Below are 18,654 nucleotides of genomic sequence, written 5' to 3' on the forward strand. Positions count from 1 at the left end.
GAGTCTGAGCGCCCGAGCAGTGCGTTGCCTCTCTTCTTTCCTCCTGTGTGTGGCTCCCTCTCCTTTGGCCCCCTCCCTCTTTCCTTTGCCTCTCCCTCTCTCCTATCTCTATCAGCCGTGCTCTCTCTGGTTATCTGGAGTTTCTCTGAGGTGACTGAATCTTGTCTTTCCTTTCACCTTATTTATCTGCTGCAGTTCCCCAGATGTCATCTCTTAGTGTAATTGGATGTCAATGAAAACCACTTGGCTTTTGAAGAGCTGTGCGCATTTATGTGTGCGTGCATGTGTGCCTGCACATGTACATGTGTGTTTCTGTGTGTGTGCGTGTGTGTGCGCAGGGGGGATCTGTCCCACCCCGTTTTCTTTCCCTCCCTCTCCCTCTCCCCCTTTTCTCTGTCTCCTCCCCTTCCCAGACAAAACCACCAGTTGAGCAGAGCAGGTCAGAAAGAAGGAAAGAAAACCTTTTCCTTCATATCTCTCCTTTTGCGTTGCTTTAAACTCCATCTTTTGTATATTTCTGTGCTCTTGAGTAGTACTGGGCATTGTTTGAAATGTTAAATACTAGTGATATATGTGGGTTTTGGGGCTCAGTACCAATATAGTACTGTTTTAAGGCTGTGGCAAACAATTATTTTCATGATTTTTGCAAAGATTTTCAAGCGCCCAGAGCTCAAAGTAATGTCTTCAGACAGTCTAAAACTCAAAGCCTCTTCATTAACTATCATAAATGACCAAGAATAGCTAAAAGTCCAGATATTGATTTTAAGAACCTAGCACCGGCAAATTTTTGTTTTTCACAATTTTTTCATGAAAATGTACTGTAAAAATTAATGGATTATAAAAATAGTCTTTCCATCAATCAATTGTTACAGCGCTACTTTTTAATTCACTTATTTGAGATGAGAACATGTCTTTCTACACTTTTTCATTGAACAAAAGAAGCTACATTTCTAACATATTAAAAGTTTATTAACTACAACAGTATGAAACTGGTAAAATCTCATTATGTGAAGATAAGGTAAATAATATTATGATGTTTTTAGACTCCTTTTGGTCAGTTCCAAAATATTAGTGAACTTGAATAGATAGATAGATAAAATTACTTAAAGATCCCAGACTGGGAAATTATTTTATTAATTATTATTATTATTATATAATTATTAATACCCAGTTTATTACAAGGTGCTTAATGTAAAGTACTAGTTTACTGTTAGGTAGTGATTCCTTATGACTAAAGCCACACAATTAATCAAATTATGATCAAAATCTCTCAATATCGCAGAAGTTACATTATTTATGATACAGGTATTATGTGTGACAAAACAGCATTATAATGAAGTACTGTAGTGCTGCAGAGATGCCCTGTCCTACAAATCAAGTCACGTCACAGTGATTTTAATAGTTATTTCAGTGAAAATGAAAATTGTGATGCTAAAATGATTACTGATCACAAAATAATTCTGTTTTTTTTATTATCTAATACATGCCTACTTGACTTTAATTACATAAACATAACCAACTTAAATATAAATAAAAGATGAAGCGTAGCGTTCATGCACTGATGTCGTGCCTGCATCAGTGGATTGGCTTCAGCTGCTTCATTCATGCCCACTAGCGGACTTGTTACATCAAATCATGTTACAATGCGGTGCTGTCATTATACACTGACACTCAACACCATCAACCCCTCCTCTTCACTGACATTAAAATGAATGTAAGTGTTTATGAAGAGGGGGCATGTTCACTAGGGGTGGGTGAGTACCTCACGATACAACACTGTAGCAACACGTTTGCCACAAGTACGACCAGGATACTTGATACACTGTAATACAGTCATGTATGATACGTAACATCTGCGCAACTGAGGAAATGTCTTGCCTTACCAGGGGTAGTTTATCGTGGTGTCTGTTTTACTGAATTTCACAAGGGAAATGAAACGATGTACAAGAAAGTGCATATTGCAAGCGAAAGCGACACAATATGTTGTCCATTTGAAGGGATGCTCATTAGGAAAGTTACATCATTAAGAGTTCATGACAGAGTTTAAATCCTACAAATTCTCAGCCCTCCATGGCACATAACAGCCTATGTGCTTTGTAATGGCCGAGAGTTTCTTGTCATTCGAAGATGCACGGATCAGCTCTGAGCCGAGTTCCCCCTCAGCTGTTTTGACAGATACTATCAAGTGATTTCTTTACTTTGGAGCTTAATCTCAAGATAAACATCTCTCTGTGTTCGGATGAAAGAAGTTGTACATTACGTGTGTTGCTGCATTTCACCTTTCAAGAATCTAGGTCTACTGTCTGGTTTCAGCATTGTTTAATTTCCTTTTCACATTGTCAGACAACAGCCATATCTCCGCCCCTGCCTCTGCTCTCCTCTCCTCATCTCTCATGAGTTTCTTCCCCATATTTTCTGGACCTACTAACTCCTGTCCAGAGTATAAAGCAGATAGATTTTAGTTATAAGGTAAAACTGGTTCCAGCTTCTTAGTTGTAAGGATTAGCTGCCTGTCTTTGTTATTTAGGACAGTAAGTACAGAGTCTTAGGGTTTTAGACTGTTAGTTGGAAAAAACAGAGGCAATTAGAAGATGTGACTCTGGGCTCTGGAAAACTTTGACGAGCGTTTTTCATAATTTCATCACAATTTGAGACTAGATGATTTATGATTTATGATTTATGATGATAATGAATCGATTAATCATGAAAAAGATAATAATAATAATTATCAGTTGCAGCACTATCAAACCAATCATGCACTTTAGGATGTTTTTTTCAAACATTTTCTTTTAGTGATGCACCAACAGCAAAGCAATAACAATGTAAAAGAATAACCTGCAGCTGCATACTGGGTCAACCAGCATCTCCCTATAAGGTGCGTTACTCTAACTAACATTGTACAGATGTTGGCTTCTGCCAACAGTCTGTCATTCACAACTTTACAACCTACACTTTCCTGCTGAGGACCTCACTTTTGCACAGGGCAAAGATTGATTTGATGGGGAGAACTGGTGAAAGACCAACTACTGTGTAGAATGTGACAGGCTGTGTAGTGGTATCACCAGTAATTCCTTATTTGATACATTGGCAATCAATGACTGCATCATTTTAATGCTGTAGGAGAGTGAGTGGGAAAACACGGTGTGTGTACAAATGAGTTGTTGATTTGTTGAGTATTTTCGGGAGCATTTTATGCCTTTACTACAAAGTTGACAGTAAAGAGACAGCAGGAAACAAGGGAACAGAGAGGGACATGGGGAATGAGAGTTATCGCCGAGTTTCAGACTCTAATACTATTTTCTGACGTTCTTCTAAACCAATATTCGAGACAATGATGAACAGATTTTTCAATTTTTAGTCACAGCTGCATCCAAACTTACAAATCTGTCTGTTGCACACACATGCCCACATGTTCAGGTACCAGAGGACTATCTACATCAGAACACCTGCAGACAAAATTCAGCACCATGGACAGCACTTTACGACGCGCTTCTTGACAAATGTAATTGAGTATCCTCACCGCAGACATCAAAAACTTTCCTTAGTGTCTTGCCAAGCTGTGCCAAGACATTTTTTGGACTGAGTCTACTGTATAGAGATCCTGTAAAGCAGACATGTACGGGCACAATCCTTACTGTAGAAGAAGTGTGACGCAGGTGGAAACATAAACCCCATCATTGCAGCTTTTCAGTCATGATGTGCATTTCTCTGTCACATCCATTTGTCGTTCATACTAATGTGTACATAACTTCACTGCAACAAAACTACAAACATCCCATCATTCATTGTGTCTCATAGAGCTGACAATAAGAAGATTAAAGGAGTTCACGCAAAAATGAAAATTCTGTAATTTTCTTCCCTTTGTTATAGAAAGTCTGGAGAAATGTTGTCGTCCACAAAACATTTCTGGAGCTTCACAGCTAAATGGCATTGCAGAATTCTCTTTAACAACTCGTCTTTTTTTAAAAAGGTAAAATAACCAAAAAAGAGACCAAGATCCCCGTAAAATCTTCACCGTAGCCACTAAGCTAGGACACTCCAGCTGAAGTGGGTGCACAAAGCCCAACTGCCCATTGAGGGTGTCAATAACATCTGTGTTGTCCAAAAACTAAAACCCAGGCAACAAAAAGGGCAGGCAACAACATGTAACAGGCTCAGTAAAATCCACACGAAATACAAAAAGTAAATGAAGAACAAACCAGGATGAAATCTGGGAACAGAAGACATTGTAGCAAAAAGAAACGAGGAAGAAAACGCAGTGACGCCTGGAAAAAAAACAAGCAAACTCGCAAAGAGAGAAGGAAAGACACAGTATGAGCTACACAAGGGAGGGAAGACTTATAAGAGACAGGTGGAACTAAAAGGGCAATTAAAAAAAGGCAGGAGAAACACAAAGACAGGAAATGGAAAGTAAAGATTGATACACAAGGGTAAATCTACCAAATCTTCATTTTTGGATGAACCGTTCCTTGAATTGAGCCCATAGATGGAAAAAAATCAGGAACTATTTAGTTAATCAACTAAAAGTCTTCTGACATTTTGTAGGCAAAAGGATTAATCAAATGATGAAGAAAATAATGAACAGATTAATCAGTAAGTCTTTAATGTAACTGAGGGTGTTGATGCAGACGCTCACATGTTGAGCACAACGCTGGCTTAGTGAATCAATGAACGCGAACTTGTGAAGCAATAAAATTGGGAACTCTGGGAAAGAACAAAGGAGTGAGAAGAAGAGACAGAAAAAATGCCAAGAGATAGAGAGAGAGGAAGAAAGAGAGAAGAAACATCTGGTCAGTGGCTCTGTGGCTTGAATTTGGGGTGTAGAATGACAACACACACAACACACACCCAAACACATGCACAAACATACACACAGAACTTTTCTGACCCGACTTTTATCGTGCTGAGACTTTTAAGCCATTTAATCATCACCGCGTTGTTATAGTAAGCACGAATCACCATTGAACTAATTATCAGTCACTGATCAATTACTGTCTGATCTCTTCATAGCTTCGGCCTGCAGCCTTGTTGTTCTGTAACAGTCCTAACAAGACTCAGATGTTGGAAGTCAGTCGGCCGTGAGGGAAAAAATGTTTCGTCACACCAGAAAACAATTTGTTTGATGCAGCGGAGCACCACATATTCAGCGTTTTTCCCCTGAAATACTGTAGCAGGCTTTAGGGGCTTCCCTCTCTGGAATGGATTGTCATTCAAATGTTTGCTTTGCGAGAAGTAACAGTTCAAAAGTTATTTACATCATTTACAACTGTCTTGTGGCGATTGGAAGATATTCAACAAACGTGACGGAATAGTGAAAAATTGCTCAAGATTTTTCAGCTAAGAAATGTACAAAAAATGTGACTCACTGTTACTACAGCGATGATAAAACACCGTCACAGTTGCAGGTCTTGTAAATTTAGCTCAGAATTGCAAAAGCAGTGCCTCTCTAATGATGAATAAATAATTTTTTTAGATGTGGCCACATTTCTCAAAATCTTTTTTCCCCCCTCGTAGGAAAGAAATGAGTCAGTCTCATTGTCTCGTGGTTTTGGCTTAAAACCGCCGTTGCGATCTGAGGCCAAACTTCAAAGTCGAGCCGAGTGGAAGTGCTGATCCTGGGTCAGCACCCAAAGAGAAATGGCTATGATTGTTTTATATTCCCAAAGAGCTCTGCGGACTTCAGATCAGCAAACGCGAGCATCTTTAGCTGACAATGAGTCCCATCCTGGCTCCGTTGGTCATGCCTTGGATAAGTCTCGATTGCACATGCCTAGAAGGAAAAACGCCATTAGGGACCAGCAGTTCGCCTCAGTGATTCTAATTGTTTCATTGCGGTCAGAGTTAGTGGCTTTGAACGCATTATGGTCTTCAAACCAGCTCTGCCGAAATGGCCCTGGCAGTTAACTTTAATTACAGACACATTAAAGCACTTATAGACAAAAAGGAGGTCTTACGATAAACTTACAGATACTGTACGCTACAGTTACGGTCAAGCTGTTGAATAGATAATTCCTAGTGACAGTCCTAATCCAGAGCACTTTGATTGTGATCTGTTTAAGCATGAAAAATAAAGCCATTTTAAATTGAGTCCCTTTTTTAAAGTTTTGTTTTGTTGCCCTACCTTCGAAACATTATTTTTGTCATTCCATTGGAATGTACTACATGTAGTCGAAATGGAAACAAACACAGATCAGTGTGTTAACTGCAGCAAAAAGAGCGACTTGAGTAAACACCTCTCGCTCAGGCCGCCTCAGAAGGTGTGCCAGACTCCTGAGCGAAGAGCCACGACCTTTAGATCGCATAAACAAAGATGTTCTGATGTTCTGACAATAAGACTTTTTAAGGGTGTTTATGATTCACACGCCACAGTATCTCCAATAGTCTCCAAAAGCTGATTTTTATTTATTTTTTTTTAAAGGCAGGTTTATAATCCCAAACAAACTACAAACAACTGTCTTCAAGTAATAAAAAAATTCATTTCACACCACAATCGTCGCACATTAAGTCCCAAAGATCTGGTTTCTGTCTTTCAAAGGAATGTCTTATTGTTTAGAAAGTAAATGATGCAACATAATGTGACCCAAACATGAGTGTTTTCTCCAGGGCTGAGCATGTTTGTCTTCAAGGGCTGATTCAGATGACTCTGACCAATCTTTGGTTTATAGGATTTAGCAGCATCTAGTGGTGAGTTTACATATTGCACACCAACTGAATACCCCTCATCTCACCCTCCAATGAACCGGATCCCAATGTCCTCCTTAAGCCTTTAATCTTGAGCCCCCTCAGGGACTTTGCTTACGTCAACTGGGAAGCGTTTGATCAAGAAAAATGTTATAAATAGGATTGGGACGGCACTTTGAGCCGCACCTTCACTTCAAGTTTTAAAAATACTGTATATAGCCAAAAAACAGGAGTAACATAACATAACTTTTTTTGTTGTTTAATATATATATATTTTTTACAGAGAATCAGATACAGGACAAAATGTCAGATTTGGTAAATTATTTAGAAAGTTTATGCTTGTGAATAAAAAACGTTGCATGTAGAAAAATGAAATCATCCAGATGATCGTTTGTTTTTTGTTTTTTTCCAGGCGTATCCTGGTAACCTATTGTAACCCTGTGTTTAATGTTAAAATGCTAGGAATTGTGGGTAATTCCCTCAGACAAACTCTGAAGAGATGGAGTCATATGGATAATTAACATAAAGGGCTTTAAATGTATATGTCTGCGAGTGAGCCCTCATGCAGTTAACAATTTGACAGTGGCACAGTCCTTAACCCTCGCAGAACACACCTTGGGATCAGGTCTTAGAATGGCCACTAAAAACCAAAAGGCCCTCTCCACAGCCAGTGTTCAGTTTGTCCATTCTGGGCTACTATAGAAACATGGCAGTGAAACATGTTGGACTCTGTGGAAGAGGACCTGGTCCTTCTGTAGAGTAAGGTGACAAAAACAACGATTTCTAGCTTCTGGTGCTTATACACTGAAAAAAACATAATTAGAAATATTATATTTGATTTCTGCTCCTTATTGCCCCTAAATCCTACATACTCATAATAAATGCACCTGGAGGTTAGAGGACCGTCTACCAATGGAAACAAACATCACAGAAAGCAGCGTGACGTGAATTGGCTGTTTTCTTCAGCCACAAGTGTTGTTTAAAATCGACAGCAAGGGGGAATAGTTTATCTCTTCGGCCCATGCCGTAAAATCATGACTCAATATGAAGTCATAACGGAGCTAATTATACATTTGAAAGAAAGTGCTGCCATATTTTGGTTTTTCAGACACCGAACCTCGCATCTGTGAAACAGACATAACCCTCTGACATCTGTGGTACAGATATATTCATACACCAACAGCATAGTGATGCCATACAGTCAAACAAACAATGCTCAGAAACATAAGCTTCACAGAGAGCGCATAGGAAGTGTGTGCAGCAGGTGTTGATTTTATTAATGGCTGCAGACCTCCTCCATCGGAAGTATTTGTTGCGTCTTTTGTGTGCCGGCTGTGTAAGGTCAGAATAAACTAACAACATCATTAACGATGCATGTGGTTTCTGAGAATTACTGTCAGTGGAAACAAAGTGCCAACAAGTCAGTCATAGAATTTAAACAGATGAAACTGGTTCTGGTTTCATACTGCAAGACCTTCATGGTGCAAGTGGAGAAGCAGAAGCAACACATGAAGATGGACTTCAGTTCAAAGTCTGACATCACAGAACCTCATTGGCTCCGTCTGCAGCCACTTTCATACCATACTTAATTTGTCAACTACTGGCTTGAATTACAAACTGCTGATTCCCCATATTAGATGGTAACGCTTCTACGACTTGAGTTTACGTTTTGAAATGTAAACCTAAAGTTTGAAATGCTTCCCAGCGCACCGCTGACCACTTCCTCTTATAGTGTTGAGATAGCTCCCATATTTTAATAATGTTAACTACATGGAAGTAATTACAGTGCGGCCGGTGTAGGAGACTTAAAAAGCTGAAACGTCAAACACAAGTGCCACTGGAATGCTAATTCTCTTGATGCATTCACATTGGTAACAAATAACATTTCACCACTGTGATGATCGTTTCCATCGCTTGGCTGGCTGTTAACTTACTGGCAGACGCCCTAATGTCGAGGAAATAAACTCACTGAGCTGGAGAGGTCCTTTCAGATCTATGAATGATCCTCATTACACATTTGTGGCCTTCTTCACTGTCTATTGCACGAAATGTCTCCTTTGCTGAAAGGAAAAGTTCCCCCAACAGTGAAAATCTAGTGATTATCTACTCACCCCCAAGCTTATGGAAAGTTGGGTGAAGTATTGTGGTTCATAAATCATTTCTGGAGCGTAAAAAACAACCCCAGACCAAAAAAACATAAAATGACTCGGCACAGCTCATCTGGCGTATGCCATGTTTATGCAAGCCATGAGATCCCAAATTGATTAAAAAAGACAATATTTACACACTTTGATGAGCGGACCAGCTCATGCACCCACTTCAGAGCTTAGCTGAGCAGCTACAGTAAACATTTTCTCTAAAAAAAGAGTGTAAATAATATCTTTTCAAATCAATTGAGGATCCTGAACCTTTCAGAGACTTGCATTGCACACGACAAGCTGTGTGGAGCCATTTTATGTTTTCAGTTATTTTTTTATGTTTTAATACAAATCCACATCTGCTGTGGTTGTTTAGGAGAATGCTGCAAGCATATGCTGTGAAACTGCAGAAATGTTTTGCGGACTACAAAACTTAACCCCCAACCTAAGATCTGCATGGGGGGCGAGTCAACAATGATAGAATTTTCATTCTTGAGATGTACAGTATATGACATATCTTTCAGACCCATTCAGCCTCCATTATTTATGATCGTGAAACTATGGTCAAAAAGTCAACCTGCTAATTTGGGAACATAAAGAATGGCATGATAGTACGATATGATACATGTTTGTAGTTTGATATCATACATTTATCAACATAATCTCATTGTATTCTGTTGCTTTATTCTGGAGAAAGTACTGTAAGTCCCCCTATTTATAAGCACTGTATATGCTTGTAGTAGTTGATATCATACTATAATATAGTTATAAACAGATTAAAGTCTTTTTTATTGTACTGGTAAAAACTGTAAACACTCATACGTACATACAATTGTAGGTATTAAGCGTTATTATAATTTAAAGAGTCTATGGGTTTATGGAGATTGACTCTTTGTAGAGCCAGCCTCAAGTGGCCAATAGAGGTAGGTACATGTAGGCACTACTTCATTATTCAGTCCCAGAGGTTGCCGCTTGAATGACAAAATGGTAAACTACAGATAAAATGGTATTAAAAATGAGTTTTAATTGACAAATTTCTTTACATTAATAAATACCTACAGTTGCTTATAATTAAATTTTTATGTGTTGTAAACCTTTTATTAAACGTTTTTATACTGTTGAGTAGGCTAAATAGGAGGGCTGAAAGTGAAAAGTTGAAAGTCAACTTTGATCTTAAAAAATAAAGCAGAGCAAAATCTCCCTTGTTCCTTTTGAACAGTTTTACCTGCAGGGTAATTTTGTCCGCCATGGATCATACCGACATCCACATCTAGCTCTTCATGCTGTCCGGTGGAGGTGCATGGCCTTCACTGAAATATTGATGTGGGGACTGGGAGTGTTGGTTCCGGGTGAATAATGCAGCAGGTGGATTAGTTCTGGTTTCAGAGAAAGCGAGCAGAGGGATAAATTAATGATTACAGCTCCTTCCATCCACCTTTCTGTTGGAATTAAAGGCAAAAAGAAGCAAAAAGAGAAGAAGGGAAAAGGCCAAGCATCAACAAACAGTAAAGCATTTCTGTTTTTGTCGTATTTGCAGCCTTGCAGTGTTATTTGAACCCATGTTTAACCAACATGTTTGCATTTGTGTACCCAAGTGTAAGAAAGGTCCACAAGTGTCGTGTAAGTATTCATTCCCAACTCTGTTGTAGCCTAAAGCCCAACAATAATTAGCTACATTACAATAAGCAGACTTAAGTGAGTACCTTTTACATGACCATAATGAAGTTTGACTTTTAGCCTAAACTGGCACATCTATCACAGTCCAGACACGCATGTAGTTAAAGAGAGACAACAAAAAAAAAATGGTATGAAGCATGAGTGAGAAAGGGGGAGGATTTAGGAGGGACTTAGGAGGGGGGAGAGGGTGGAAAAAAGAGAGAGATAATTGTCTTTGATGATTGATTATTGTGGTGGCTTTTCTGTTTATTTCAGCAGGCAGGAGGTTGAAAGCAAAGTAGGCCTGTGACCAATCAGTGGTCATCATTAAAGACGGGAGGAATGCCAGAACCAATCAAAAGCTGGTTCATTAGCAGGCGGGACGACTATGAGGCAGTCATGCTGTCTGATGGCAGGCAAATCGATGAGACATGTTTGTTAAGTCTATAAAACTCGTAATCTTCAGTGTTTCCTTCATCTTTACATGTTCCCCTTTGTTTATTTGTCAAACGCAGTATTGCACAGCATAACTGGCCAGTTGCCTTTCGTTAAACATGGGTTATAACATTTAACTGTCTATGTTGTTATCCTTGTGGTCGGTCTGATTTCAGTTTGTCCAGCACTTTATATTGGATTTATATCCAACTGATATTCCCATTACCCTCTGCTTTACTTTGTGTTTATTGCTAACTAGTATTAATTTTAGCATGCTAACAAACTTAATTAGGATGGTTAACACTAGACCGGCTAGACATCAGCACTGTTGGCATTGTCGTTGAGAGCTTATTAGCATGCTGACATTAGCATTCAGCTCGAATCCGGGCCCAAGTTACCAGAACACTGATCAAGTTGCTTGGGGCGTGGACCTAAACAAGCTGGCAGCTCTTAACTTTTCTTTTATGGATTTTGAAAATAGCAACTTACTTTACCTGGTCGCTATCAGTGCAAAGGTAAACAAGCTAGCAGCTCTTATCTGTTCATGGGGATTTAGCCATTTTAAAGGGATAGTTCAGGTTTTTTGAAGTGGGGTCATATAAAGTACATATCTATAGTCGATCTGTTTCCTACCGTAATCACCGATCAGCGCAGCCTCAGTTTGGAGAAGTAGAGAGCCGCTCCAGCCCAGATGCTCAGCTTTGTACTGCAGTGAACGGGGTTCAGCAAAAAAGCGAAATTAACCACCTAAAAAAATCTATATCAGGTCAAGTGTACATTGTATAGGTAAAATTCACATCGCTTTACATCGCCGTCAGACCGCGCTTTCTTTTGGCACTACATTTTCTCAACCGCAGAACCCCCGTATCCCTACGCATGAGCGCTAATGCGGAAGGATATGGAGAGTTAAGTTTCGTTTTTATCGAAAGTAAACCTATTGTCCAGCCGCCGCTCGCAGATCAGCTGTTGCCCAGTTACGCTAATGCGTAGGGATACAAAGGTTCTGTGGTTGAGAAAATGTAGTGCCAAAAGAAAGCGCGGTCTGACAGTGATGTAAAGCGGTGTGAATTTTACCTATACAACGTACACTTGAACTGGTGTGAAAAATTTTACGTGAGCCTTGTTTTTGGTGGTTAATTTAGCTTTTTTGCTGAACCCCGTTCACTGCAGTACAAAGCTGAGCGTCTGGGCTGGAGCGGCTCTCTACTTCTCCAAACTGAGGCTGCGCTGATCGGTGATTACGGTAGGAAACAGATCGACTATAGATATGTACTTTATATGACCCCACTTCAAAAAACCCGAACTATCCCTTTAAAGACAGTTTTTGCCTCCGCACTTGCAAACGTTGCTCCAAAACAAATTCCTCAAAGTTTTGGCACAAATGTTCTTCTTTGCGCTGCCTTAAAATATTGTGATTGAGCCATTCATTATAACTGACAGACATTTTTTTCTTTTAACAAACTGAATTCATTAAACACTATTACAAAGACTAATGATTATACAGGCTACAAAAGGTCTTCTTCTGTGCTTAAAATCAGCAACACATGCTTAAACTTTGTTTCCACCTTTGCTGCAACTTATTTTCATTATCAATTAACATTCTTGATTAATCATCTTGTCTATAGGATGGGATTGAGCAAAATGGCTTAAGGCTAAAGTGTTGAATTTAAATAGCTTGTTTATTTCGACCAAATGTCCAAAACCAGATGCTTTTCAGTTAACAATCACGTAAGACAAAAAAGCATCAAATCCACATAGATTAGGTTGAGAGGCTGAAACCTGGGATTTGTTTTGGCATTTTTTGCTTGAAAAATGCCTAAAACAATTAACTGATTGTCAAAATAGTTGTTGATTAGGTTTATGAATGAATCACATAATTGTTGCAGCTCTAGTTTTCACAAACACATCCACACATGATATTGTTCCCTCCAGGTCTGGTTCATGCCACCAGGGTTCTTAGTAACCAGCGTTTACTTGGCATGGCTGCCATGACGTGCAGGATTGCGTCAGGCAGGAGGTAAAATGGAGGCCAGGTGTTTGCGAGTTATTTGGCCAAAATGCTCCCAGACCTTCAAAGCACGAAGAGCATCCTGCTTCAGACATCATGTGGCACTATGTTACAGTTGGAAGATTTTAAAGATAGTTTCTGGAAGTCTTTTGACCTTGACGCTGCCACAAACCCACGCACATCCAACTTCACCGACACATAAAGACACACACATTGGCCTAAAGGTCAGATAAGGGTGAAGGGTCAGAGGAAAGAGTGAGACATGGGAAGTTCTATCAGCTTCTTCCTAATGTTACAGGGGATTTTGTAACCTCCAACACCAACTGAGCACATACCAGCCTGCCCCCCCACCACCACTCAAGTCCATTACTTTGGCCACAGTTGGAACCAGACACCCGTCCTGTTCCATGTCCCAAGGTTGGATTTCAGGTATCAGGTTAAAGTGGGCCAGTAACCCCCTCCTCTTCCCTTTGCTAACCTCTCTGCACACGCTCAGTTCGCAGGTGACCAGTGTACCTGAAGCTTTATACTCAGCACATTAGCACGGCAGTTCCACCTCCCCCACACGTCACATTAGTGAGGAGAGGAGAGGGCGACCAGAGTTGAAAGGCAATTATGTCTGGTCTCTGATGAGAGAACAAACTAAGGCAGACAAAGCCCTGTGATGTGGTGAAGCCATCCAACCATGCCCAGGTACACAGGTAGACAATAGAGAGCCAGCTCAAAGCCCCGCAGAATGCATTCTGTCTAGACACGCGAACAAACCAAAGCAAAAAGAGTCCATACAGGGAGGATGAAGACATTTGTTTGTAGGTGAGACAGGAGCAAAAGGTTGCTGGGCTGAAAATGCTTTGAACGTACTTTGAAGCACTTGAAATGCACTTGAATGAACCTGTTAAGCACTTGTCTCAGTAGCAGGCAATCCACTTTAAAGATCAATCAATAAAGATTATTTTACAGGGCTCTTTATGTTGAGAGCGGGTATTTGAAACACGTTCCGTTTTTCTTAGATCCATAGATGACTCAAAGCCTCAGGTGGGTATTCACGACAGGCTCCTCTGGAACTGCACCTGTGAGCCATTAACATTACTGTGTTATGCAGGTAGATAAAATATGGAGAGCTCACTGCTCAGTTTTTGCCTTTTGTCTTGATTCTCTTTATTTTCCTCCAGATCATATGTTATTAATATTAACATAGGAGATGCAAATGACTTCCCAAATTGGTTTACAAGTCAAAAGATATCTACATCTTGAAGCTAGAGCTGCAATGATTAGTTGATTAATCAACCAGTCAATCACTATTTTCAGAATCATTTCACTTACTTAAAGCGAAACTCTTGCCAAAAAGCAACCAAGGCTTTATTTGGGATTGAATATGAGTCAAACCTTTGTGTGAAAGCATAATTACGACAAAAGAGGCACTTTAAGATTTACCGTAGTTTCGGTTTTGGGCACGTAATTTTGAACGGGAGTGCTAGGGGCAGGACACGCGAGCATCAAAATCGCTATTTTTAGAACACTAAGAAGGCTTGACACAACATGAAACTTTGCTCGTAGCATCACTAGGGTCTCTACACATGAACACGAGCATTGAGAACATTGTTTGTGTACACAGAGTTTATGAAAAAGAAGGTTTTTGAACTACTCACGTTAGCTGCTGCACCCCCTGCGCGTTGCCGTCATGGCAGGGAAAAAGTGTCGATCCCTGAGTGCTTGAGAAGCGGTTCACCATTACTCTCCTGCCTGTCAGGTAGCTTATGATGCCCCTAGCACTCCCGTTCAAAATTAACGTGCCCAAAACCGAAACTACGGTAAATCTTAAAAGTGCCTCTTTCATCATAATTATGCTTTTACACGAAGGTTTGACTCATATTTAATCCCAAATAAAGCCTCGGTTGCTTTTTGGCGAGAGTTTCGCTTTAACAAGCAAAAATGCCAAACATTTGCTGTCTTAAGTCAGAATTTTAGGCTTTTCTTGGTTATACATAATAATTAACTGAATATTTTTAGATTTTAGACAAATCAAACAAGCTATCTGAATGCATTATCTTGGACTGTGGGGGATTATTTCACACGTTTTACTATTTTCTTACAGTATCACAGACAAAGCAATGAATCAATTAATAAAAAAGAAAAAACGCAGCACATTAGCTGATCATTGAAACAGCTAGAATTGTTTAGTTAAAGCTTAAAGTTTTGATGATGATTATATTTTAGGTTCATACTTTTATTTTGGGTGTTTACAATACTGTAATTACTGCAGCACCTCTAATCAGCCTCTGTCTAAACCTTCCGTTTCAGTGCCTGTCTCTTTAAGGCCACCTTGTCTGCTGTGATTGGTTGACTCTCTCAGGCCTGACAAGAGACCGCCCCATGTTTTTAGTGTGTGCGTTTCTTGTGTACAAGTAGCACACAGAGCTGCTTTATGATTAAAAAAATCTCACGTTCTACAACAGTGGAAAAGACTTCTCAAATCACTCTAGCGACATTGCACTTGTACTGTTGATCCATAGTGTCAGTATGTTCCAATTGTTCACCAACAAATCACAAAAATATTTGACTTTTAGTTGAGATTCTCCACAACATAGCAAAATGAACTTCTTTTATAGTTCTAAAGTGGCACTGAGAGGAGTGTTTTAGTAATTTACTGGTGAATTAATGATGTTTAGAACATACTAAACTTGAAGATCAGCGCCACAGAAGGGGATAAAGCTTCATGAGTGGATTATTGAGTTTTTATGGATGTTTTGAAACATTTTACAGGGTTTTTCCCCTCGATTGGAAATCATCTTTACTACTGTAACTCCAGCTGCCTTCCTCCTGACATGAGAAAGCTGTAATATGTTCAAAGCCACCTTTCAAGGCTATAAGTGGCGAGTATTTGAGACTTTTTAGTGGAATATTTGTTTATTGAACTCATAAATCAAAGCACGAATATATCCCAAATGTTACACTTCAGATAACTTTAAATTCACTGCACTGAAAACTAAAGTAACTTGTCTTTTTGAAGAAAAGCAATACATTTTATTATTGACATTTAAACACCTGTAATGTTTTCTCCCTTCAGTCTAAATGTGTTTTGTGATGGTTGAATGACGATAGAAGACATGTTTGAGACAAATGACAAGGTCTGTAATAACTGCGCTGCAGGTTTGTACAAGGCATGCATGAACACCTGCGAGCATGTGCTCAAGCTCCCTTTGATTCCACCCTGGAGCTCACAACAACACATGCTTTTAGAAGCAGTGGAAGAGGTGCTGCTACCGGAGATGGCACACACTTTTCACAGACGCACATACAACACACACATGATCCTGCGGTTTTCCAAACCACAACAAACACTCACTCCAGGACTAATCCCATGTCTGTATGTAGTGTTTTCTCTTGTTTACAATCTGCTGTAATGATGGGACCATTAGACATGAGACTCAGTCTCACATAAAAGGAGTCATCACGCTTCATCATCGCAACGGTCTGCTGCTTGTAATGAGGACAGTGAGGCTGGGCTTCCCCTTGTATAGCTGCTAATGTCTTGACTCACGGGTTCCCACAGCGGCTGTTCATCATGTGTCCCAACTGCAGGTAAATCCCACTATACTCCATTCGTCTCTGTGGTTCTCAACCTGGGAAGCAGAACCGTCTCAAGGAGCCACAGGATTTTTTTCCGCAATACAAAATCATGTCTTTTCGTCAGAGTTGCATCTAATCTTTGTTTCAGCAAATTCAGCAACACTACAATGCCATGGTGCTGACCAAAATCAGTTCAAAGAAAAACAGACTGGCAGACAGACAAGGTGAAAACAATACCAGCTGCTCTAGGGTGGACGGGAATTATTGGTTTGGATTACTTTCCTACTCCCTTGCTTCCTAGTTTCCGCCCCCTCGCTCAGACATACACTCCGGATCAAAATTTTAAGACCAGTTGAAAAATTGCAAGAAATTACGTTTTTCACTGCTGGATCTTAAAGAGGTTCTAAGTAGAGTTTCAAAATGCAAAAAGAAGAAATGGGAGTGATACAAAAAAAAAAATTGAGTAAGCAATTTATTGAAAACAACAATTAAACTGAAATAGGCTGTTCATCAGCTGATCAAAAGTTTAAGACCATAGCTCAAAAAAACCCTGAAACCCCGCTAAAATAGAAACAAAAGTTTCAAAAAAGGACTCAGTAATGAGGAGCTCCACCGTTCTTGTTGATCACTTCAAAAATTCGTTTCGGCATGCTTGATGCAAGTGTTTCCAGGAGGCTAGCGGGAACGTTGCTCCAAGTGGTGAAGATGGCTTCACGGAGGGCATCCACTGTCTGGAACTGATGTCCATTTTTGTAAACTTCCCTTGCCATCCATCCCCAAATGTTCTCAATAGGATTTAGATCAGGGGAACACACAGGATGGTCCAAAAGAGTGACGTTATTCCTCTGGAAGAAGTCCTTTGTCAGGTGGGCATTGTGAACTGCAGCGTTGTCCTGTTGAAAAACCCAGTCATTACCACACAGACGAGGGCCCTCAGTCATGAGGGATGCCCTCTGCAACATCTCCACATAGCCAGCCGCCGTTTGCCGCCCCCGCACAACCTGAAGCTCCATTGTTCCATTGAAGGAAAAAGCACCCCAGATCATGATGGCGCCCCCTCCACTGTGCCGCGTAGAAAACATCTCAAGTGGGATCTCTTTGTCATGCCAGTAACGTTGGAAGCCATCAGGACCATCAAGGTAAAAAATTTTCTCATCAGAGAATAAAACTTTCTTCCACCTTTCAATGTCCCATGTTTGGTGCTCTCTTGCAAAGTCCAAAGGGGCAATTTTATGGCGTTGAAGGAGACGAGGCCTTTGAAGACGTTTTTTGTTCTTAAAGCCCTTCTCTCTCAGATGCTGTCTGATGGTTATTGGGCTGCAGTCGGCACCAGTAACGGCCTTAATTTGGGACGAGGATCGTCCCGTTTCTTGAAGGACAGCCAATCGGATCCTTCGGCTCAGTGCCAGGGAAATTTTTTTGGGTCTACCACTTGACTTTTTTGTTCCATAACCCTCAGGATCTTTCAAGAAACTAGTGCTGTGCCCGTAAGAAAAAAATATTCCTATAGAAAAGTGGGAGGTTAAGTAGCTTTTTCATCGATGGCCAAGTGAGGCTGTGTTTGAAGGTGGGGCATCAGGGATATTTAGGTTTGTTGTGAAAGTATTACTGGCCGTTTTTGACTATTTTTGATTTTGCCATTATATTTCACCATAAAAACTATTTACTTGGTGTCATTATTTTCAGCACAACCTCACATGTGTGACTGTACAGTTATTTTTTTATTTTGACATACTGTATTAACACAATGGACCTAAAATCACAAAAAAAAAAAAAAAAACATAAAATCCGAGTAGAAAAAGTTAGATTTTTTTACTGTGAAAACCACAAATATGTTTAACAAACCATTTTTTATTTCTTATAATGCAAATATAAATTGTTTGCTAAATATGTGCATACATTTTAAAAATTTACAAAGTTATATGTAACTATTTACATTTAAATGCAGGCAATGCTCATTCAGCAGTCTCCTCATTGTTTTGACTCATTAATCAAAAATCCGACTCCACTACACACTAAACACACTACACCAAACACTACATAACGCACTAACTATACACTCCAAACACGCTAAATGTCACAAATCTCTCAACTCTCAATATCGTTGTCTATACACCGACTGTCCTGTCATTCATCTGCCTACGTCCCTCCCACAACTTCCTGTTC

At 39.8% G+C, this 18,654-nt stretch overlaps 1 long non-coding RNA gene across 1 annotated transcript in view; it reads left to right on the forward strand.

Moving 5' to 3' along the window:
* The window catches only part of LOC115592872 (uncharacterized), a 117,912-nt gene that overhangs the window by 70,228 nt on the left and 29,030 nt on the right, over positions 1-18,654 (forward strand). The gene's annotated exons all lie outside the window — the stretch shown is intronic.

This window comes from Sparus aurata, chromosome 12 (assembly GCF_900880675.1).
Source record: "Sparus aurata chromosome 12, fSpaAur1.1, whole genome shotgun sequence".
Lineage (NCBI taxonomy): Eukaryota > Metazoa > Chordata > Actinopteri > Spariformes > Sparidae > Sparus > Sparus aurata.